This window comes from Chiroxiphia lanceolata, chromosome 25 (genome assembly GCF_009829145.1).
Source record: "Chiroxiphia lanceolata isolate bChiLan1 chromosome 25, bChiLan1.pri, whole genome shotgun sequence".
Lineage (NCBI taxonomy): Eukaryota > Metazoa > Chordata > Aves > Passeriformes > Pipridae > Chiroxiphia > Chiroxiphia lanceolata.
Genome location: NC_045661.1, coordinates 5,940,736 through 5,963,864, shown reverse-complemented (window position 1 = coordinate 5,963,864; position 23,129 = coordinate 5,940,736).

The window sequence follows — 23,129 nt, the reverse complement described above, 5'->3', positions numbered from 1 at the left end:
GGAAACAGGAGGAGCAGTGTCTTAGGGACAAGGGGGGGCTGACCTTTACCTGAGCTAGGGAATAATTAACACACAAGCACATCCAGCCATCCCTTCCCCAGCCTCCAACAACCCTGAGTAAATTCCATCCCGTTGCTGCATTTCTCCTTCCCACTTTCCCCAGTCTTGTAGCTGGAATAAATGCCCTTTGCTTTCCCCAGGAGACAGAGGAATGAGGAAGGCTTGTGACTCCACTCATAAGAAGTGCACACAGAGGCAGGGATGTTCTCTTGGTTTTGCTTTTTGCTCCATGTTTACTCCAAATCTCCCGGCGAATCCACAAATCACATCTGCCTTCAAGCAGCCCAGAGCTTCCCTAAGAAGTTTCCATCAGAAAGTCACTGTCAGGCTCCCAGAGCCACTCGCTTTTCTGCAGCCGTGTTCTGCCCCCTTGTGAAGCTCTGCAGAAGTCAACGGCTGTAGCTCTGCAGAATTACACAACCACATCTCTGCTGAGCCACACTCCCTTATTTCCCCGGCAGAGCCATGAGGAGATGGTGACTGTTCCCAGCATTTCCTGAGTGCGAAAAATGGGCTTTAGTGGCCACCACCTCTCCCAAAAACATGCATTGCTCCAAGATCTGCAACAAACCACACTGGGCTCAACCCTCTTTTGGCTGCAATCAACCACTTTGTAAAGCCCTGGGCCAGGAGATTCCCTCTTATGCTGCTGGCCTTGGCAGAGATAAAGCTCTTGCTCTCTCCATCCAGCCCAGCACTTCCCCAGGATCCTGTGGGAATAAAGGCTGAACAGTCTATGGATTATAAAAGCCCAAGCATATCTGCAGGCTCTTCCTGCCAACAGCTCCTCAGTTGCACCGGCCAGTGTGTTGCAGGCTTCATCTCTCCCTCCCCTTTTCCTGATATTTTGGGAATTACCTCTGTGGGAAACTGGGATTTGGTGGTTTATCCCAGAGACAGGGCAGGGAAAGGACAGGGATGCAATAAGCAGTCTGTGGCTCAGCATGTTCCTGCCCACTGACAGCAACAGTTATTTGTCCAGAAGGAGCAGAACCTTTGGCATTGATCCACGTTTGGTGCCAGCACAGACTGTACCAGCAGAGCCCAAATTTCCACGTCGATGCCGTATCTCTCCCCTTGACTCCACATAAGGACAGGTGGGATGTGGTTGATGCAGACACTGAGACTGAGCAGGGACAGAAAGGGAAGTGCTGTCTTGCTGTGTGTGTTTCCCTCCAAGAACAGCCCCTCCACTCGAACCCACCATCTGACCAAACAGTCATCCTCTTGTCCAGGGAAAGCAGCAACTCTGGCCCCAACCCAGCCAAAACAACCAGGTACCTCCACAAATCCATAGCTGCAAATGCCCTGTGCTTAAAACCTGCAGTGCTGCCCCTCCACAACAGCAAAACAGAGGCCAAAAGGGGCTGGGTCTCGAAATCCCCCAGCCCTGTTAGAGACTATCTAGAAGATTCACCCACACACTCTGGCTACAAAAGCCTCCCCAGGTCTAAGCCCGCTCAGCAAAATGTCAGTGAAAGATGCCAAAGGCTCCCTGGGGTCCCTTTTGTCTTGCCCAGGCATGGAATCCTTTCATATAGATTGTTACTGGCCCCATCAGTTATTGACCCAGGCAGGATGACATGATACAGCCCGCTGGCTTTTAAATTCCAGGGACATAAGGACAAAAAAACTCCATTTGTTCTCCTCCAGTCAGAGCCAGTGTAGGACTACTCCTTAAATGCAGCTTTTATTCTGCATTATGTGATTACACCCAACAGCACAATCCCAACACAACAAGCCTCTTCCCTTCCAAGAGCTGCTTTTCAGCGCCCGGGCTCCGAACGCCGCAGGAGTTGCCAGGGAGCTGCTTGTAGGGTCACCAGATCCATCCCTAAAAACTGACAACCAGTGTGATCCAGCGTGTCCAGAGCCACGTGCCAGATGGCACAGCCACTCTGCTCCACTCCCAGACAGACACTCAGTGACTGGCAGCCCAATCCACTCTGACAGGAGTGAGACAGGAGGAAGGTCAAACCATCTGTTTGCCAAGAGCTCAGTGCCATATTTAAGGACAAGAAGACTGGGAAGCAGATCTCAGATTTCCCCATTCTACAAATCTTGCTTCTGCCCAGACTCTGTGAGCCTCAATTCACCCTCAGTTTAAACTGTAAGGTAGGAAAATGGGGGATTTGCCCTCAGTTCAAACCCATAAATGTTTTCCCCTTCCATTCAAACCAGAAATAAGTGGTACATAGGAATTCCCTGTCCCTTTAAACTCCTAAAATTATGGAAAAAGGAGGTTTTCCTTCATTTGAGACACTTAAAATCTCCAGTGAAGGGGGATCCCCCAAAATTTAAACACAGAAAATAACAACAAAAGAGATTTTTTCAACAATTTAAACCCATTTTCCCCTCCATCCTCTCCCTCTTCTTTTTTCAGGGGTCACTGGGAGGCTCTTGGGAAGAACTGGGAAAATTAAATCAGAAGGGGAAAGGAAAAAGACCTTCCCTGCATGCCCGCTCTGCCTCACCTGCAGAAAGCACCCAACACCTACAAGGAGCAGCAGGACAGTTATCCTCAAATTGATGCTCCCTCTTTGCCACAAGACAGAATCAGACCCAAAACAGGGAAAAAAAGACTCCATTATTTTTTACAATTTAAGTTTCTGAAGCTCTTATTGGTAAAATATTTTGAATATTCTCAAATATTCCGTTGACAGCAGTTTCCATCCCTTCCCAGTGCTAAGCAGCTGGTGCCTTTCATGGCAAGCAGCTGCATTTCATGAGACTGTAATCTCATGCCAATTATTGCCAAGAGTTCTGCGAGCCCTGAGACACATGGGCACACATACTCAAGTTTATTAATTCCTCCTGCAATAAAGACCTTTATTTTTCCTTGAAACCTTGCACTTCTACACACCTAAACTGAGTGCCCTGGTTTAACTCCCAGCTCATGCTGCTTTGAACTGGAGAGCTGGACTACACAACCTCCTTCTGAGCTCTCTTAGAGTTTTCAGAAATTCAGGTTGGAAGGGACTTAAAAGATCCTCTCATTCCCCTCCCCTGTCATGGGCAGGGACAGCTTTCACTAAACCACATTTCTCCAAGCCCTGTCCATCCTGACAATCAGGAAGTTTTTTTCCAATTCTAAATAGGAAAAACTCTAAGAAGCCATTTCAGGGCCCTTAATCTTTTTTTTTTTATTTGCCTTGAAAGAAAGCAACTGCAACACAGAGGCAGCAGCTACAATACACAAAGGAGCTAAAGCCATTAGAGAGCTACAAAAATGTTGAAGGGTTTTGAGGGGCTTTCATTCACTTTCAGGAGGCCATTGATGAAATTTCCACCTCCAAAAGTGGGTTTGGCCAAGGATTGCTGACTCACAAGAGGTGATGCTTGTGCATAGGTAGAGGTGCCCTGAAATGTAGGGGAAACTGTCGCTTTAAACCCTTAAAATGAGAAAAAAAGTGGGAGTTTTCTTTGATTTAAACCTTAAAATTAGGGAAAAGGGTGAGGTTACCTCAAATTCAAGCAATAAAATGGTAAATAAATGGGTTCATCCTCCAATTTAAGCCCCTAAAATACTGGAGAAAGAGGGTTTTCCCTCTTTTTAATTCCCTCAAATGATGGGAAAAGGGGGATTTCCCTTCTATTTCAACCCTTCTATGTAAGGGACAACAGGGATTCACCCTCAGTTTAAACCGTAAGGTAGGAAAATGGGGGATTTGCCCTCAGTTCAAACCCATAAATGTTTTCCCCTTCCATTCAAACCAGAAATAAGTGGTACATAGGAATTCCTGTCCATTTAAACTCCTAAAATTATGGAAAAGGTAGATTTTCCTTCATTTGAGACACTTAAAATCTCCAGTGAAGGGAGATGCCCCAAAATTTAAACACAGAAAATAACAACAAAAGGAGATTTTCCACCAATTTAAACCCATTTTCCCCTCCACCCTCTCCCTCTTTTTTTTTCAGGGGTCACTGGGAGGATCTTGGGAAGAACTGGGAAAATTAAATCAGAAGGGGAAAGGAAAAAGACCTTCCCTGCATGGCTGCTCTGCCTCACCTGCAGAAAGCACCCAACACCTACAAGGAGCAGCAGGACAGTTATCCTCAAATTGAAGCTCCCTCTTTGCCACAAGACAGAATCAGACCCAGAACAGGGAAAAAAAGACTCCATTATTTTTTACAATTTAAGTTTCCGAAGCTCTTATTGGTAAAATATTTTGAATATTCTCAAACATTCCATTGACAGCAGTTTTCATCCCCTCCTGGTGCTAAGCCATTGGTGCCTTTCATGGCAAGCAAGGGGTGCTGGTCCCCTCCCCTGTGCTGCCCCTTGACACAGAGCTCGTTCCTCGGCACCTTCCTCCAGCAAAGCTCCATCCAGGAGCATCCAGGGGCTCCCTCAGCCTCTGTGGGGTGATCTCACCACTGTTCCTGGAGAGACCCCCCCCAGGATCACACCAGTTTGTGAACACTGTTGTTACAGAAATGTGTGCAGTGTTAATGATCAAGGACGCGCTCGTCGCAGAGTTTTAACAGGAATGGACCCTGCAGCTGTTGCATCACCTACCACCACAAATATGTTAAAGCAATTGTTTGTTATTCTGACGATTTTCAGTGTGCTGTTGCAGGTTTTCCAGGACAAATCGCTCATCATGAACCGAAGCATAAACTGTTGCATTCAGATTTTCAGATCCAACAGCCCGGTACCACTCCAAGCTCAAACAGTTTTCACAGACGGCTCTGGGAAAACAGGAAAAGCTGCCATCGTGTGGAAAGAAAATAACAAATGGTGTTCTGAAGTACTCCATGCAAATGGATCACCTCGAATTGTTGAACTTTTTTCTGCGGTTTGGGTTTTTGAAACTGTGGAGGTTTGAAATTCCCCAGAATCTAATTTTTAAGTTCAAGCCCCCCCCCTCCCAGTTTGCCCCTGTGAGAGGGTTTAGTGATGGTATGGACTTGATATCTTTTTCACCTCATGTGGAGAGTTTTCAGACAAAATACAACCATTCGTTATTGGGGGGAAGGGGAAAATATTTACAAAGGTTTATTTACACACACATATATATTTACATTAAATTAAATTTCTCCTTTTCTTCAATAAAAGTCCAAGAAGAAAAAAGTCTTTTTATCACTTCTCAGGCCACAGTTCCTTCATTTCAGTTTTTTGTGGCACTGGTTAGTGTCCTTCATTTTCCTGAGGCAGCAGATTTAAGTGCGGCAGTCAGGATTTTTGTTCTTACTTTGTGGAAATTCCATCCCCGAGCCCGAGCCTTCGGGGGATTTCCTTGTGGATCTTCACTCCTCCTGGGTTAGAACATTGAAGGCAGCTTTCAGTTCAGTCTTACCAAAGCTCTTCTGCTCTGTCTCAGCTCAGTAGCATGATAGAAGCAGCAGCAGCAGCAGCAGCAGCAGAGGGCACGGTCACCTCCTCCGCATTCCGTCCTGGCTCAGCTCTCAGGACAACTCCAAGTTTTTCAGCTCCTTTCTCCCTCTCTTGAGCTGCTGCTGCATTTCGGGACTCCCTAAGGGTTTGGAAGTCCACCCCTCCTCTTCAGAGAGTCTCTGGTTTTGGGAAAATAATACAGTCTTACCCCAAACCAGCTCTGTTGAGTTTTCCTCTGTTTTGTTGCCGGCTCTCCCTCCTGCAGGAACATCTCTGCGTCTCTCAGCTGGCTTCACGTTATCTCGTTGCTACTGGATGTCTTTTGGCTTTTAGTCACCCTTGTCTCTGTTCAGGGCTGCTCTGCTGCCGCTTTTCAATGTCTTCTGCTGCTGCTGACAGTAAGGAAACTTTTCCAGCTCTTGATTACAGGACCCGGTCCAGCTTTGACACTACACTGGGTATTCCAGTATAGTGATGTGATGTCACAGCCCCAGCTGGGGCTGGGGGCCCTTGGCCCCCAGAGGGGCTCACTGGCCCCCTGCCTCCTCATGGCTCAGATCATGGCTACCCACCTTCTAAACTATCTTCACCACCTTCTCTTCCGTTTCTGTGGGCATGTAATTTCCGTAGGGCGCACGTGGACTATGGATTGGTCCAGTATTATCAGTGGGGCAAACCATTACCACCTCAGAGAAAAGGGTTTTCAAACCACCGTAGAAACATGTTCTACTTGTCCAGTAAACCTTATAACTGATTCTGCTCCTATTGCAGGTCTGTTACCTTGCTTGGATGGTGCCTACTTGAAACAAGTTGACGAACCTTCACTTCCAAAATTGTTTCAGCAGCTTCAAACGTCATTAAAACAGTGTCCTTGACAATTTTTCGTAATGCATATTAGATCTCACACAGAGTTACCTGGTTTTATTGCAGAAGGAAATGCACTTACTGATCCTTTTGCATCCTCTGCTGCAGTTGTTGTACCCTCGCTTTATCGACAAACCCGATTGTCCCATCCTTTTTTTCATCAGAATGTAAAGCATTTGTAGGCCAACTCAAAATTAAAGAATCTCAAGTGAGAGACATCGTGACTGCCTGTCCTGACTGTCAAAGTATTGCTTCTGGAGCACCTGCTCTCGGAGTTAATCCCCAAGGCCCTGTAGCCCTGGAATTGTGGCAATCTGATGTTACACGTCCCTTCCTTTGGTGTTTTTAAATATGTGCGTGTTTCTGTCGATACTTTTTCAGGTGCAATATTTGCCTCAGCTCACAAAGGTGAAAAAGCTCATGATGTACGTCACCACTGGCTTCAAGCTTTTGCTTACTCAGGTGTACCACAAAGAATTAAAACTGATAATGGTCCTGCCTATGTTTCTTCCAGCATCGAGTCTTTCTTGCAAGGCTGGGGTGTCCATCACAGTACTAAGATTCCCCATAATCCTAATGGACAAGCCATTGCTGAACGTGCCTGTTGCATACTAAAAGACATGCTTCTTAAACAGAAAAAGGGGGATTTAGTACAACCTGCAGAAGAGTTAGCTAAAGCATTGTATGTTTTAAATCTTTTACAGGGTGGTAGTTCTGATGTACCTCCCATAATTCATCATTTTGCTTCAGTAGCGACAGAGACCCCCAGTGGGGAACCTACCAAAGCCCAACCGAAAATAAAGGATTTAGAATCAGGAGATCGGAAAGATCCTTTTCCACTAATAAATGCTTGTGTTTCCACAGATTCCAGACAGCAACGGCTTCCAGCATGCTGTGTCAAACCTGCCTTGTCATCTGCAGCATCCTGCTGATGATAACAGCAGAGGCCTTCGTGGTCCAGCCAGAACACAACGTTTGGGTTACCTTAGCAAACACCACGGGTCAAGATACCATCTGCCTGTTTACAGCAACTCTTATGGACCCATTTCGGACTTGTTTAGTAGGCATTCCCACAGGTGCAGACAAATCTGTGATGTTACAGCAGACTGCTGATACGGGACTGGCTTGAGAATGGGTTACTCACATCACTGCTGGACACTGGGTTGTGTTTGAGTGGAAATTGAATGCAACAAACCCTGCCCGAGCTCTCTTGGTACAGAAAGTTGCTACAATAGAACCCCAAGAACTTGATCTTTTTGAGTCTGTAAAAATGGACTTTTGTGCTAGGTTTAATTGTAGTACGTACACTAATTATGCTTTAGATGCACCGGGTAGAATAAAAAGTCAGGATGTCTCTGCAGTCAATGTAATATATGGTAACGTCACTGCAGGGTGCAATGACAGCACACAGGGAGTTATTCACACACAAAACATAACAAAAGCTTTAACTCTACCCAAGGGTAAAGGTCACGGGAGGTGTGAGGTCACAGGGAGGACGTGATGTCACAGGGATGATATGATATCACAGGAAGGATGTGATGTCACACGAACGATGTGATGTCACAGAGGAGGACGAGACATCACAGGGCAGATGTGATGTCATAGGGGAGCTGTGAAGTCACAGGAACAATGTGATGTCACAGGAAAGGTGTGATGTTATATGATAGATGTGACATCATAGAGGATCTTTGATGTCACAACAAGGATGTGATTCCATGGGAAGGTGTGCTGTCACAGGGGAGGTGTGATGTCATATGATGGATGTGACGTCGTAGAGGATCTTTGATATCACAACAAGGATGTGATGTCAAGGGAAGGTGTGGTGTCATATGATGGATGTGACGTCATAGGGGAACTGTGATGTCACGGGAAGAACATGACATCACAGGGATGATATCACAGGACATATGTGATGTCATATGATGGATGTGATGTCATAGGGGAGATGTGATGTCACAGGAAGGATGTGATGTCACAGGGGAGGACATTACATCACAGGGCAGCTGTGATGTCATAGGAGAGGTGTGATATCATGATGGATGCGACATAATAGGGGAGATGTGATGTCATGGAGAGGGTGTGATGTCATAGGGGAGTTGTGATGTAATAGGGAGGATGTGATGTCACGAGGGAGGTGTGATGTTATATGATGGATGTGACATCATAGGGGAGATGTGATGTCACAGGAACAATGTGATGTCATATGATGGATGTGATGTCATAGGGGAACTGTGATGTCACAGGGGAGAAGATGATGTCACAGGGATTATATGATGTCACAGGAGAGGTGCGATGTTATATGATAGATGTGACATCATAGAGGATCCTTGATGTCACAACAAGGATGTGATTTCATGGGAAGTTGTGATGTCACAGGGGAGGATGTGCTGTCACAGGGGAGGTGTGAAGTCACAGGGAAGATGTGATGTCATGTGATATCACAGGGAGGATGTGATTTCATGTGATGGATGTGACATCATAGGGGATCTTTGATGTCACAACAAGGATGTGATGCCATAGGAAGTTGTGATGTCATCGGAAGTTGTAATGTCATATAATGGATGCAATGTCATAGGGGAGCTGTGATGTCATGGGGCTGGTGTGATTTCACAAGGAGGATGTGACGTAACAAGGATGATATTGCAGGAGAGATGTGATGTCATATGATGAATGTGACATCATAGGGAGGATGTGATGTCATAGGGGAGATGTGATGTCATATGATGGATGCGATGTCATGGGGAGCTGTGATGTCACGGGGAGCTGTGATGTCACAGGGAGGATGTGATATCACAGGGGAGATATGATGTCACAAGGAGGATGTGACGTCACAGGGATGATATGATATCACAGGAGAGATGTGATGTCATAGGATGGATGTGATGTCATGGGGGAGATGCGATGACACAGGAAGGATGTGATGTCACAGGGAGGATGTGATGTCATTGGGAAGGTGTGATGTCATAGGAGAGATGTGATGTCATATGATGGATGTGACATCATGGGGAGATGTGATGTCATGGGAACGATGTGATGTCATAGGGGAGTTGTGATGTAATAGGTAGGATGTGACGTCAGAGGGGAGGACATGACATCAAAGGGCAGTTGTGATGTCATACGGACAATGTGAAGTCACACAAAAGATGTGATGTCACAGGGAGGATGTGATATCACAAGGGAGGTGTGATGTCATGATGGATGCGATGTAAAAGGGGAGCTGTAAAGTCACGGGGAGGACCTGAGGTCACAGGGATGTTATAATATCACGGGGGATATGGGATGTCATATGATGGATGTGACATCATAGGGGAGATGTGATGTCACGGGAACGATGTGATGTCACAGGGGAGGAGGTGACGTCACAGGGATGATATGATGTCACAGGAGAGGTGTGGTGTTATATGATAGATGTGATGTCATAGAGGATCTTTCATGTCACAACATGAATGTGATGCCACAGGAACAATGTGATGTCATATGATGGATGTGATGTCATAGGGGACCTGTGATGTCACAGGGGAGGTGTGATGTTATATGACAGATGTGACATCATAGAGGATCTTTGATGTCACAACAAGGATGTGATTTCATGGGAAGGTGTGATGTAATGGGGAGGATGTGATGTCACAAGGGAGGTGTGATGTCATATGATGGATGAAACATCATAGAGGATTTTTGATGTCACAACAAGGATGTGATGTCATGGGAAGCTGTGATGTCATATGATGGATGTGACATCATAGGGGAGATGTGATGTCATTGGGAGGAAATGATGTAACAAGGATGATATGATATCGCAGGAGAGGTGTGATGTCATATGATGGATGTGATGTCATAGGGGAACTGTGATGTCACAGGGGAGAAGGTGATGTCACAGGGATGATATGATGTCACAGGAGAGGTGTGATGTTATATGATAGATGTGATGTCATAGAGGATATTTGATGTCACAACAAGGATGTGATGCCATAGGAAGTTGTGATGTCATCGGAAGTTGTGATGTCATATAATGGATGCAATGTCATAGGGGAGCTGTGATGTCATGGGGCTGGTGTGATGTCACAGGGAGGATGTGACATAACAAGGATGATATTGCAGGAGAGATGTGATGTCATATGATGGATGTGACATCATAGGGAGAATATGATGTCATAGGGGAGATGTGATGTCATATGATGGATGCGATGTCACAGGGGAGCTGTGATGTCACAAGGAGCTGTGATGTCACAGGGAGGATGTGATGTCACAGGGATGATATGATATCACAGGAGAGATGTGATGTCGTATGATTGTTGTGACATCATAGGGGAGCTGTGATGTCACAGGAAGGATGTGATGTCACACAGGAGCTGTGATGTCACAAGGAGGATATGATGTCACAGGGAGGATGTGATGTCTCAGGGATGATATGATATCACATGAGAGATGTGATGTCATAGGATGGATGTGACGTCATGGGGGAGATGCGATGTCACAGGAAGGATGTGATGTCACAGGGAGGATGTGATGTCATTGGGAAGGTGTGATGTCATAGGAGAGATGTGATGTCATATGATGGATGTGATGTCATAGGGGAGCTGTGATGTCACGGGGGAGCTTTTTCAGAGCCCAGGGCTGAAATTGCCTTTCTGACTCCCAAAACTGAACACAGACAAAGATTCCCCCCAGACAGAATGTGTCAGAACAGAAAGATTTGCTGCTCATGGAGCACCAAGAGTGGCCCACCAATTCCCCCTGAAATTCAAAGATGACAGGCTTGTTTTCCTGGGAAAAGGGCTGTTGTTCAATTTTTGGAGCCCTGCGCTGAAATTGCCAGTCCGGCTCCCAAAATTGAACATGGACAAGGATTCCTCCCAGGCCAAAGGTGCCAGGACAGAAAGCTCTTGCTGCTCATGGAGTCTCCAGTGTGGCCCACTCTCTCAGTTTAATGAGACTGAAGTGTTTGCTAAGGAGGATGAGTTATGACGAAGATCAAGCTCCTCCCTCTAAGCAATTGTAAATCCAAAATTAAGAGGCTCCAGCTGAGGAAACACAGAGAAAGAAAAGATAACAGCCCTTTATAAAGGATATACGTGTATAGGCAGCACAACAAAAGAACATACCCCCCCCACACCAAACAACAATCCCACACCCGAGGTTCCCACCAAAACCAGTTCGGCACTTTTCGCCTTTCAGCGCAATTCGAACCATGGCCACCAGGGGGCGCTGTTGGACCACGGGAGGAGCGGGGCCTGCAGTTGGTCTGTTGTGGCCTGCAGGGGGCGCTGTTGGGGGCGGGGCCCGGTGCGCGGGAGGAGCTGATTGGAGATTCCCGATTGGAGATTCCTGATTGGAGATTCCCGATTGGAGATTCCCCCTTGGAGATTCCCGATTGGAGATTCCCGACTGGAGATTCCCGACTGGAGATTCCCGATCGGAGATTCCTGATTGGAGATTCCCAATCGGAGATTCCCTGATCGGAGATTCCCCAGTTGGAGATTCCCCAATTGGCGATTCCCCAATCAGAGATTCCTCAATTGGAGATTCCTCGATTGGAGATTCCCCCCTGCCACCAGGGTCAGGAGAAAAGGGGAAAGGGGGTTCTTCCTGTGGGCTCACCCTGTCAAGGGCTGGCTCTGGCTGGGATTCCCACCCCCTTCATCAATGGGTACAAACTGCTGCCAACGCGGGAATGGAGGAGGGAAGAGGCGGCCTCTTCCCTCAAAGATTCTTCCGCAGATGTCCCCGGCTTCTCTGATGAAATACGAGGCAGGTCTGGGCCATGGGCCACCAATTGCACCTAACACCCAAAGGTTACAGTCTTCTTTTCCTGGGGGGAAGGGCTGTTGTTCAGTTTTCTGAGACCTTTGCTGAAATTGCCAGTCTGACTCCCAAAATTGAATACGGACGAAGATTCCTCCCAGACACAAGGTGCCATGGAGTGCCCAGGCTGGCCCACCAACTGCCCCTGAAACCCAATGGTTACAGGCTTTCTTTCCTGGGGGAAGGGCTGTTGTTCACTTTTGGGAGCCCTGCACTAAAATTGCCAGTCTGATTTCCAAAACTGAATACAGAAAAACATTCTTCCCAGACAGAAGTCACCAGAGCAGAAAGCTCTTGCTGCCCCGAGTGGCCCACCAATTCCCCCCAACACCCAAAGATTACAGCCTTTCTTTCCTGGGGGGAAGGGCTGTTGTTCGCTTTTCAGAGCCCTGCGCTGAAATTGCCAGTCCAACTCCCAAAATTGAATACGGACGAAGATTCCTCCCAGACAAAAGGTGCCAGGACAGAAAGCTCTTGCTGCCCATGGAGCACCCACGGTGAGCCACCAACTGCCCCTGAAACTCAAAGGTTACAGGCTTTTTTTCCTGGGGGGAAGGGCTGTTGTTTGGTTTTTTGGAGCCCTGGGCTGAAATTGCCTGACTCCCAAAACTGAATACGGACAAAGATTCCTCCCAGGCAGAAGGCTCTAGGACAGAAAGCTCCAGCTCCCCATGTAGTGCCCAAGGTGGCCCATCACCTGCAACAGAAACCATGAGGGTAAGGGCTCTTTCCTGGGGGAAAGTGTAGGGAGGTGTCACAATCTGAGCACCAAAGGTACTTCTGTGACAGCATCCAGAAGACAGGAGAGAATAGATCAAAAAGTCCAGTTCCCTGGATCCTCAGACAACCAAACCCTCCCGTGGGGCTGAAATAGTCCTTTTGGCTACATTTTATACAACGTTGTAGAGTCAAACTGGAGATTATGAAATTAAACCATAATTCAGTAAAACCTACCACGAGTACGTGTTTCTTTTGGAGGGGGCAGCCCGGCCAGCTCCTGAATGCCAACCCCTGTCTGCTGCAGTTTTCACACCTTGATTTAAAGAAATCAAACTCGACACCTTGATGCTGTTAAGCCCTGTAATGTTGGGAATAGCTCTTCCATAAACACTCCACTGAAACAAGGATTTCATGAGCTTTTACTCCCTTTAACGTCTCAAGCCTCTCCTTGACAGTCAATCATTTTATTCTTACAACATTAATCTTTAATTAAAGGTAACCTAGACTTCTTTTACTTAAACAATCTTTGTAATAGTTTCATATTTTATTGCTACAAGACCTCAACATCAATTTTTAGGTGAAGATAACTTAAACTTTTATTTAATCTTTGATTGATTTAGCTCTCCAGAGTGTATCTTCATATCTTTATTGTTACAGGATTCATCATCTTTGGTTAAAGATTAGACTCCGACTACTTTCACCTAAATAATTTTCTACTGATTTACACCTTCAGAGTGTAACGGTCTCCGAAACTAATCCAAACTCCAGCTGCACAGGTTGCTGACCTCCTTAATTTTTACTCTCTATTTTTTAGCAGGGTTTAGGTAAGGGTTTCAAAGTTACAAAATTTAAGGAATAAACCACAAAATTCTTAAGATTCTTAGGTTACAAGCGGGACCATCATGATCAAGCCTCTCCCAGGTTGTGCAAGGTCACCCCTCAGTGGGGACTTGGGCCCAGAGCTGCAGGTTTTCTCCTTGGCTGAAAAGCACAAAGGGCCAGGATGGATGGGAGGAGCTGAACATTGGGAATTGGAGCCTGAAGGAGGGTGGGAAGGCCCTGGTACATCAGGAGGCTCCTGCTGAGAGCTGCAGACTCATCCCTGTGCGGGGATGGGAGCACCAATTCCTGCACACCGTCTGCTCTGGTCACATGGAGTGTTTTATATCCCAGCCCCAGTGCTGAAACCTGGGAGTTTCAGGGATGGGACTGCCATTCCTGGAAGTGTCCAAGGCCAGGTTGAAGCAGGTTGGAAAGGCTGAGAGAATTGGGATTGTTCAGCCTGGAGAACAGGAGGCTCTGGGGAGACCTAATTGTGCTCTCCCAGCACCTAAAGGGGCTCCAGGAGAGCTGGGAGTGGGGCTGAGCCAGAGCTAGGGCAGGGCTCGGGAATTCCACGGGGACAGGTGGGCACAGGTGAGAGAACACCGGGAATGGATGGGCAGCACAGGGACCAGGGAGGGAGCGCTGGTGTCAGCTTTATCCCGTGAGCTTTGACTACAGCAAAGTGGTGATTCCCCTCCCAGGAAGCACTTTCCAAAGTGGAAGCACAGATGTTTGTGGCTGCCCCATTCCTGGGAGTGTCCAAGGCCACCTAGAAGGTGACCCTGGGGATGCAAAGGGATGGGATTTAAGGTGTCTCCAACCCAAATCCTTCTGTTGATTCAAGGAAATCTTTAAACAATATGTAAAGCACACTTTTATAATGGCCAGGGCCACGCGGGGGGGATTCCCCCCCCCCCCCCAGTGCATGTCCGTCGAGAAAAGAAACACAACAGTTTTATACATTTGGAAGAAGTTTCAAAAATTATCTATCATATACATTCTTTGAGAATTGTTACAAAATCTGCCTTATCTAAATAGATATTCGGTTATCCATCCCCTATTTTTATTACTATAGAGTAGTAACATAAAGCTTTATCATTTCAAGCAGCTGTTTCCCCCCACCCCTCTCCTGTCTCCCTTGCAATGCCACCTGCTAAAAGCCTTTCTTTTCCCGTTTTCTCTGTCAGTCTCTTATCTTATCCGCCCTTTATCTTAACTGCCCACAACTGGGCAGACCCCTGTGCACAGGCGGCTACGTTTTGCAGAGTCACATTTCACGCTAAATTTCAGCTAACGTGGCTAAATTTTTATTTTGTTTTGTTCTGTTTTTATTTCACTGTGTCTCTCTGTGGGTGCAGGAGAGGCCGTGGGGACACGGATGGAACGGGAGGGCCCGCACGGAGCCGCCGAACGGCCCCGGGGTCACACGGGAGGGACCCCAAAGCCCCCCCGGCACTGCCTGTGCTCCCCCGACCGCAGCCGGATGGTCTCTCCCGAGCCCCGGGTGCGATTCCTCCCCCCGCAGGGTCCCCACATTTGGTCTCTCCCACCTCCCCTAGAGCCACAGGTCCCGCCCCCTCATGTCAATCACGCCAGTTCCCGCTGGTGATTGGTAAATCCTCGGGGCCCCTGCCCGAAGCAGCCAATGGCAGCGCTGTCCCCGCCCACAGCCAAGATGGCGGCGCCCAGTGCGAGCCAGGAGCGCGTCCGCCGGTTCCTCTCCCGTGGGAGCCGCCGGTGCCCGGAGCGGCGTTTTTTTGTGCCTCTGGGGCCAGAAGCGGTGGGCTTTTTGCTTCTGGATCGAACTCCGGCTCTGCCCGGGGCTCCTCAGCTCTCGAGCGCTGCCTTGAGCCCTGGGAGAAGCCGCGGGCCCCGGCCGGTCCGTGAGGGCGGGGAGCGGGACGGGCCCGAGGGAGCCCGAGCGCGGCAGGTTCCTGGTCTGCCACGTGCTGGGAATGTCCATGTCCGTGTGTTTGCCCTGCACATGTCCCAGTCCTTTCCCTCCAGGACAGAGCTGTTCAGGCCGTGGGCCTCAGCTTTTGGTGGAACCCCTCTAGAAGGAGATGCTGCTGCAGCCCTGCCTCTGTGTGCTCCTGAAAGGTTAAGGGTGTTGGGATGCTGGTCTGGCTCTGCTGGGACAGGACGGGGTGTGGGATTTGTGCTGGTGTCCTTGGGGAACCTCCACCACGGAGAGCTACGACGCATCTGCAGCGTGTCCCTGCCACGGCTGTGTTGGTGGGAGTCCTGAACAGCCCCTGAGGTTGAATTCAGGGTCCTTTTCCCTTTGGGAAGGATAACTCCCCTCTGGCTGCAGGAATTCACAGCCCATGCTCCTGGCAGGGCAAGGTGGTGATGGATTGACCCGGGCAGCCAAGTTTCCCACCCCCTCCCTGGATCCAGGTGCTGCAGGAGGGGGACTCGGTTCCCTCTGGAGCTGGCAGAGCTCAGCAGGGAGCGGCAGCCTTTGGAGCAGCCTCTGTCCTCGCTCCTCCCTGCCCCTGTCCCATCCCTCCATCTCCAGGGGGTGGAGCTGCAGGACTGCAGAGCTCCCCAGAGGCAGCGGAGGGAGGGTTTGTCGGTGCAGGAGGCTCTGCAATTCCAGCTCCTTCAGAGGCTGGAGACAGTTTGGAGCCCCCATGAGCCTTGTTTAAGAGCTGCTGTTGGCATGAGCCACCTCGAGCCCTGGGAATGAGCTCTTCGTTCCTGGGTGATGAGATTAGATCAAGGGTAGCTGTAAGCTCAGGAGTGCCCTGGCAGTGTCACCCACAGTCTTTGAGGATGTTGCCCTTCTGTAGACTACAAACATCATCTTTGTTTCCAAAGCCTGTTCCAGAGGGGAGTCAGTGCAGCTGGTCTGGAGATGCAGACCAGGAGGTGGCTGCTGGAGCAGCCAGAGGGAGGGGAGAAAGGAGCAACCTCCCACACAGAGGGGTTTGAAAGGCACAGCTCTCCACACAGAGGGGTTTGAAAGGCACAGCTCCCCACACAGAGGGGTTTGAAAAGCACAGCTCCCCACACAGAGGGGTTTGAAAGGCACAGCTCCTCACACAGAGGGGTTTGAAAGGCACAGCTCCTCACACAGAGGGGTTTGAAAGGCACAGCTCCCCACACAGAGGGGTTTGAAAAGCACAGCTCCCCACACAGAGGGGTTTGAAAAGCACAGCTCTCCACACAGAGGGGTTTGAAAAGCACAGCTCCCCACACAGAGGGGTTTGAAAAGCACAGCTCCTCACACAGAGGGGTTTGAAAGGCACAGCTCCCCACACAGAGGGGTTTGAAAGGCACAGCTCCTCACACAGAGGGGTTTGAAAAGCACAGCTCTCCACACAGAGGGGTCTGCAGGCTGCACCAAGGCAGGAATTCAGCCTAGGAGGTAGGACATGGGTGTGGTACCCTGTCATATATCCTGCTGCAATCTCTCTGTCCCTGCTCAGCTCTGGTTGTGTGTCTGGAGGATGGAGATCTGGGAGCAGAGTGTGAGGGCACACCAGTCTCTCTGGTTGGTATGAACCAGGCCCTGTGGTCATCAGCCTGGGGCAGTGTTATCTGGTGGGGCAGGACAGGGACTGTGGCCTCACTTAGGCCCAGCTCCATGTCAGCTCCAGGTGGGAGAACTGCTGTGTCTGCTTCCAGTCTCCCATGGCTCCTGATCTTTTCTCAAATTCAGTTAAGACTATTTTCTTTGTCTTCTACAGTTTACCATTCCCCGTGGAAGCTGGGCAGCAAGTGTGCTGTGAGCTGGCAAAGCAGAGTGGAGTGTGAAAGGGCTGATGTGAGCCCAGCCTGGCTGAGAAGGGCTTTTCAAACTCAGGGAGTCTGTGAAATTGCCCTGGAAGTGACAGAATCGCAGAATGGTTTGGGTTGGGAGGGGCCTTAAAGCCCATCTTGTTCCACCCCCAGCCATGGGCAGGGACATCTCCCACTAGCCCAGGTTGCTCCAAGCCCTGTCCAACCTGGCCTTGGACACTCCCCGCGATGGGGCAGCCACAGCTTCTCTGGGCAACCTGTGCCAGGGCCTCACCACCCTCGTGGCAAATGATTTTTTTCTAATACCTAGTCTAATCCTACTCTCTGTCAGTGTGAAGCCATTCCCTCTTTTTCTGTCACTCCAGGCCCTTGCAAATTGTCTCTCTCCATCTTTCTTGTGAGCTCCTTCAGGTACTGGAAGGCCACAATTAGGTCTCCCCAGATCCTTCTCTTCTCCAGGTGAACCCCCCCAGCTCTCCCAGCCTGGCTCCAGAGCAGAGGGACTCCAGCCCTTGGAGCATCTCTGTGGCCTCCTCTGGACTCTCTCCAGCAGCTCCCCGTCCTTCTGCTGTTGTTCCCAGTGCTGGAGGCAGCTCTGCAGGTGGGGTCTCACCTGAGGGGCAGAGGGGCAGGATCCCCCCCTCCCCTGCTGCCCCTGCTGTGGGACCAGCCCAGGGCACGGGGGGCTTCTGGGCTGGGTCATGTCCAACCTCTCCCCCACCAGCACCCCCAAGTCCTTCTCCCCAGGGCTGGTCCAGCTGTTCATTACCAGCCTGGATTGATCCTGGGGGTTGCCCTGACCGAGGTGCAGCTCCAGCCCTTGGCCTTGTGAAACCTCCTGAGATTCCCAGGGGCCACTTCTGGAGCTTGCCCAGGTCCCTCTGGGTGGCCCCATCCTTCAGGTGTCTCACAGCACCCTCGGCTTGGGGTCACCTGCATACCTGCTGGGGGGCCCTCGACCCTTTGTCTGTGCCATTAATGAGGATATGAAATCACACTGGTCCCAGTACAGTCCCCTGAGTCCACAGTAGTCCTAGGGCAGCTGCTTTGCCCACCTGGGAGGGAGGAATTTGACACTGATTGTACAGCATTGTCCAGTTTTGAAGAAGGTAATCCCAGCTCCAGAGTGTCCTACAACACCTCCCCTGGGACAGTCTGGCCAGGGAGGGATGTTTTGTGCTGGGGGAGGCTGGTTTGGGACGTGGCCCTTCTGGGGAGGGTGAGTGGGATCCCAGTGGGATGCTGGGATGCTCCATGTCTTGCTGGGGATAGGGTGTGAAGCATCCACTCCACAGGGTCAGCTTTCCTTGTTTTTTTCATGGGATGTTAAAGAAACTGGATCTCTTCCTCTACCACATCTGTCTGGGACAGGATGACCACAGGACTAGATGGGGACACAACGGAGCCCACTCTCTGACTCTCCTAGTCCTGGATCTACACCGGCTGCAACTTCCCTCCTTGGAGTACTGGGATGCTCCATGTGCAGGGCCGATGCTCCCAACGGGGGAAGCTCTACTGCTACCAGGTTCCAAGCCCTTGTCCTGGCAGGTTTGGGGTGCCATGGGGACGTGGATGCCTTGACAGTGCCCCTCTGGCCCTGGAGGTCCCTGATGTGCTCTGCCAGCGCCCTCTAAACTGGAATCCCTTCCCTGCCCCAGCACAGGGTGTCAGTGGGTGAGTTAGAGGGGTGCAGGCACCGAAAGCTCTTCTTGCCTGGCTGAGTCACCCACAGATGCTCTGGGAGGTCTGGCTGAAACTGCTGCAATTGGCACTGCAGAGAAGTCAAACTGGACAAGTCTGGAGTGTTTCTAAACCCTCTGCAGCGCCTCAGCAGTGATTCAGCACTGATGGGAGCCCAGTAGCTGCCCAGCTCAGCTGAACCTCTGGTGATTTGGGCAGTTTGTGCAGAGCTGCAGCTCCCAGGGCTCTTCCCCACCCAGGGCAGGTTTCCTGCAGGGCAGCACGTCCGGATGCACGACTTCTCCCGCTCTGTCTCACCCAGAGGGACCTGTTAGCAATGGGCAAAGCTGGATGGAGGTGTCCACCAGACCCTCATTTCCTGCCTAGGCTTATTTCTGGGCCTGGTGACATGAAAGACAAACCAAAAACACTGCAGCAGGATCATGTTGGCCCTTCTCTGCTGAAGGCAGCTCAGGTGAATGCAGTGTGGGCTGATTGCCTCCTGTGCCATCACTGAACATGGGCTGGGGGCCGTAGATGTGGGATTGAACCAAACCCTGCTGTGTCTGTGGAGCTCCCTGGCGTTCAAGGAGTTTTCTTTGAAGCCACGATGCAGCAGCAGTTCAGTCAAAGGTGATGCTGTGTGTGCTCAATCCCTCTGACAGCAGCCTTGGGAGGAACCTTGATCCATGGAAAAGATCCTGTTACGCCACGAGGAGCTGGGATGTTTGTTTGATAAGGAAATTATCTCCCCATCTGCAGCTCAGCTGCAGTTCCTGCTGTATAAGGGGACTCTTGAGGCCTCCAGCTTCACTCCTTGGTCTGTGCCCAGCCCTGGCACTGCCAGAGGGTTGGGGGTCTGCCAAGGGACCGTGGTCATTCAAGGGCCAGAGCTGTCCAAGAGCTCAGCCAGAAAGGATCATGATGCAATTGGGGCTGTTCAGCCTGGAGAAGAGAAGGATCTGGGGAGACTTAGAATCCCTTCCAGTGCCTAAAGGGGCTCCAGGAGAGCTGGGGAGGGACTTTGGACAAGGGATGGAGTGACGAGACAAGGGAGAATGGCTTCACACTGCCAGAGGGCAGGGTTAGATGGGATACTGGGAAGGAATTCCTGGCTGTGAGGGTGGGGAGGCCCTGGCACAGGTTGCCCAGAGAAGCTGTGGCTGCCCCTGGATCCCTGGAAGTGTCCAAGGCCAGGTTGGACAGGGCTTGGAGCAACCTGGGCTAGTGGAAGTTGTCCCTGCCCCTGTCAAAGGTTTAGAACTAGACTGTAAGATCCCTTCCAAACCAAACCATTCTATGGTTCATGTGATTCTACGATTCTATGACATGAAACTTGAGTAAAGTCACCGGGAGCACCAAACCACAATGTGCCTGCTCTGGTGACACTGGTTTCCCTCGCCCTCCTGGGTGACATGGGCTCCTCTTTGCCCTCAGCAGGCTCTCCAGCAGATGCAGATTTGCATGACAGACCCAGAGGCAGTGGCCTGTGAAGTTCTGTCACCCTGCAAATGACATTTCCTCTCATTTGCTCACTCCTGTGCAATGGAGCCGCTCTCTGACCTGCCCCAAGCTCTGATCTGGGCAATCCCTCTGGGGTGGCCTTGGAGTACTTGGAGGTTCTACAGGTGCTGGTTTTTGCAGCTCTTTGTTTTCTGTGCCCACAGCTCTGCCTTTGTCCTGTCTTTTGTCCGTGTCCAGCCACCTGCCTCTGTGTGCTCCCTTTGGTGGGACGGTGCTGCCTCACAGAATCACAGAATCTCCTGAGCTGGAAGGGACCCACAGAGATCGAGTCCAACCTTCAGCCCTGCACAGGACACCCCAACAATCCCACCCTGTCCCTGAGAGCATTGTCCAAAGGCTCCTTGAGCTCTGGCAGCCTTGGGGCTGTGCCCACTGCCCTGGGGAGCCTGGGCAGTGCCCAACCAGCCTCTGGGGGAAGAACCTTTGCCTGAGATCCAACCTGACCCTGCTCTGACACAGCTCCAGCTGCTCCATCTGAGGAAGCTGAAGACACCAATGAGGTCTGACCTCAGTCTCCTCCAGCTGACCAAACCAAGTGCCCTCAGTCTCTCCTCAATTTCCCCCTCCAGACCCTTCACCATCTTCCCCCCCACTTTGTCTGATGCTGCTGTTGCTGCTGTAACTGCTCAGCGCCACAGGCAGACCCGGATTTCTGTGCTCTCTTTGCCCTCCTGTCCCTCACCCACCAGCCCCAGCTCCTTTACTGGCTGCAGCAGCCACCCAGGCTTTCCACATCCCTGGGGAAGGCCTGGCAGCATGTTGAGGTTGTTTTGCTTCCCCCGGCAGCCGGTGCCTGCCTTGCCCTGCCCACACCCGGCTCCCTCCCGGCTCCTCTGCCTTGGCGTGGCACCTCCTGGCCTTTGTTCCCGCCTGTTGCACTGCGAGCAGATGAAAGCCGACCTTGGAGCCTAATTTATAGCTACCTTGAAACTCAGTTTTGGCAGGGCAAAGCACGCCAAAAAGATGTGGCAATGCCCAGGGAGCCGCATTCACGGTGCTTATCAAACGATGCTTGAAAGGCTCGGTAATGCAAGAGGAGGGTTGACTTGCTTAATTCCAGCAGGGGATAAACTGCCTCTATTACAGGCACACGTGTTTGAGAGCAAGGAGCTGAGAGCTGCCTTTTAGAACTCGTCCAGCAAGGCAACTCAGCTCCGGGAGCCCCGGTCCGAAGGGCAGCCAGGCTGGGGAGAGGTAAGTGTGTCCCAGCAGGGCTGCACCACCTCCCCAGCCACCTTCTAGAAAACGGGCCTAGAGAGGAGCTCATTGCCTTTAACACAATCACAGATGTGAGTCAGCCACAGGCTGATGACCCGGGGATCTCTGGGCAGCAGGAATTTGTAGCCACCACATCTGCAGGGACACTGCTGGCACAATTACTGTGCTGCCAGGGGAGCCTGGGCACAGTCAGGTGCGTGGCAGCCTTGGCTGGTGAGAGTTTGGGTGTAGCCTCCTGCCCCTGGAGCAACAACAGCTGAGACCCTGTGACAATGTGGAGCCTTCAGGACACTCACGTTTCCATGTGGGAACAGCCAGGCACTGAGGGAAGATTCTGTGGTGCTGTTGAGGTAATTCCAGCTGCTGTCTTGGGGATATTGAGCTTTTTGGGTTTCTGGGGGCCTTGGAGAAAACTGGACCACACATGGATCCTCTGCTGGTGTCCCATGAGTGTGACCTACCTGTCTTGGGGTACCTGTGCTGCCAAGGAAAGGGGTTCCAGGGAGTAGGTCCAGTCCCACCCAGGCTCCCCCACCATCAGCTCACTCTCCAGCTTTGTTACAAGCTATCCTACTCATCCTTTGTGGGAGCCCAAACCCAGCTTTCAGCAAAAGGAACCTCGGTAAAGTTGAATCACAAACCTTGGAAAACAAGGCTGACAAACATCTTGTGATTCAAGAAATTTGGACCCTTGTCCTGAGACCTGTTGATGTGCAACCCGAAGATATAAACCTGGCTCCAAGAAGAATTAAGAAAGGACTTTTTAAGATGACTGTTAAAACCATGTCTAAACCCCTGCAATCCCTCTACCCCCCATGTAATCCTACTAGAAGAAAAATTAACTATTTGGAAATTGCAGTAAAAATTGCCTTTAAAATTGTGTTCTCATGTTCAATAAAGGGTTCCAGGTTCCCCATACTGGAATCGTGTCTAGCTTTTATTTTTCAGACCACCACTATCCTTCTCCTGGACAAAGCCTGGGTTTCATGCTGTAAAAACACCACCCCACCACTGCCTTCCAATTATTTCTGACACTTGAGTTACACAGGAAAAATCCCTCTGAGAACCATAATTATGTCATGGGCCACTACATGGGTCTGGGGAGCAGGATCTGTAGATAAAACCTGCTCTGAAGGGGGATGTCCCACAGCAGGATGGTCAGGACCCCATCCATGCTACCTACCTAAGGACCAGGGATCAGTCTCTGTCCCTCTTGCATTACCTGTGGTGACACTTCCACTCTTGCTGATCAGGGAAGACCCTCAGGACACCCATGGGGTGTGTGAGAGTCCCCTTGGCCAATACTTCTTTGTCCCGTGCAGTGGGACAGGACTTTTTGTACTGGCAATGT